Source organism: Capra hircus, chromosome 15, assembly GCF_001704415.2.
Source record: "Capra hircus breed San Clemente chromosome 15, ASM170441v1, whole genome shotgun sequence".
NCBI classification, from domain to species: Eukaryota; Metazoa; Chordata; class Mammalia; order Artiodactyla; family Bovidae; genus Capra; species Capra hircus.
This window is the reverse complement of record NC_030822.1, coordinates 2,487,308-2,489,029: the sequence shown is the minus strand read 5'-3', so window position 1 is coordinate 2,489,029 and position 1,722 is coordinate 2,487,308. Positions and strand designations below refer to the sequence as shown.

At 50.5% G+C, this 1,722-nt stretch overlaps 1 pseudogene; it reads left to right on the top strand.

The window, feature by feature from the left end:
* Nucleotides 331-1,686, top strand: LOC102181323 (annotated as a pseudogene).

Below are 1,722 nucleotides of genomic sequence, written 5' to 3'. Positions count from 1 at the left end.
CCGTGTCCTGACTGTGGGTGGAGGTTTTATACAAATCTAAGCTGTCATAATACCATACAAGCCATCATATCAAGGCCAACTTCCTTGTTTTGATATTGCATATAGTTATGTAAGATTCAGCTTTCAGTGGATAAATCTTAAGCAAAATGTAACCTTCAGTTCCCTTTCTGTACTACTTATGTAACTTCCTATAAACCTATAATTATTTCAAAATACAGTTTTAAAAATCATTACAAAACAAACAGGAAAAATAACGTATCTAACCCATGACAGTTGCTCAATAACAATAAAGTGTTGTTTTTTTTGGAGTTTCATTTATTTGGGCAAAGTTTAAAAGTACGGGAAACGTTTCCTGTGGGAGCTGCCGGGTTGAGAGGAGCATGGCCTTCTCTTCCCACCATGGCGTGTGCTCGTCCACTGACCCCAGTGTGCTCCGAAAAGGGGGGGGTCCTCTGGCAAAAATGTCACTTTGCCTGCTGTGTTCAAGGCTCCCACAAGACCAGATAGTGGGAACTTGGTTCACACCAGCTTGCGCAAAGCAACAGACAGCCCTCTGCTGCCAGTGGGTCAGCAGGCCATCGAACCGGTGCCGAGTCTCAGGGTACCGGCAGCGCTGTGGCTCGAATTCCCAGGGTTCCAGGTGGCGGGACTCCCCGTTCTGGCCAGGGTGCTTCTGGAAATATGTGTCGTGGGGGCCGCCTGTTTGCACCAACCAGGACCTGACAACGCTGGCGCCGCAGAGCGAGTATAGCGCAGCAGTGATGAGCCATCTCCTCTGCGCCAGCTGCCTCGGCCTCGCCACCACTGGCCATGCCCAGAGGTCACCGTGCAGAGGAAGCTCCCGAACTTCCTTTGGTGGCTGAAGATAAACTTGAAGGCTACAAGAAGACCAAGCAGGCTGTTTTGCTTCTGAAGAAACGGAAGGCCTGAAATGATATCAAAAAGGTCTATGCCTCTCAGCGAATGAGAGCTGGCAAAGGCAAAATGAGAAACCGTCGCTGTATCCAGCGCAGGGGACCCAGCCTCATCTATAACGAAGACAATGGTATCATCAGGGCCTTCAGAAACATCCCTGGAATTACTCTGCTTAATGGAAGCAAGCTGAACATTTTGAAACTTGCTCCTGGCGGTCATGTGGGGCGTTTCTGCATTCGGGCTGAAAGCACTCTCCGAAAGTCAGATGAGCTGTGTGGCACTCAGCATCAAGCAGCCTCCCTGAAGAGTAACTACAACCTCCCCATGCACAAGATGCTCAATGCAGACCTCAGCAGACTCGAAAAGCCCAGAAATCCAAAGAGCACTCTGAGCACCACCCAAGAAGATTCATTGCGGGGTCCTGAGAAAGAATGCACTGGAAAACCTGAGGCTTACTTTGAAGCTGAACCCACACGCCAAGACCATGCGCCGGAACGCCATTCTTCGACAGGCCAAGAGCGGCAAAGTCTGCCTGGATAAGGCAGCGGCAGCACTAGAAGCCAAATCAGATGAGAAGGGGGCTCGGGGCAAGAAGCCTGCAGTGGGAAGAAAGGCCGCAGGGCACCAAGAAACCAGCAGCTGAGAAGCAGCCCGCGGGAAAGAAGGCCGCCCCAGAGGAGAAGGAGGCTGCTGCGCACACGTACACTGGCTTACTCCGAAAGTGCCAGCTCATTTTGGGTAGCTGATTTTGAATAAAGACCTGGACAGAGAGGCAAGGAGAAACATGAAAAATAGGTAAGTAAAAGT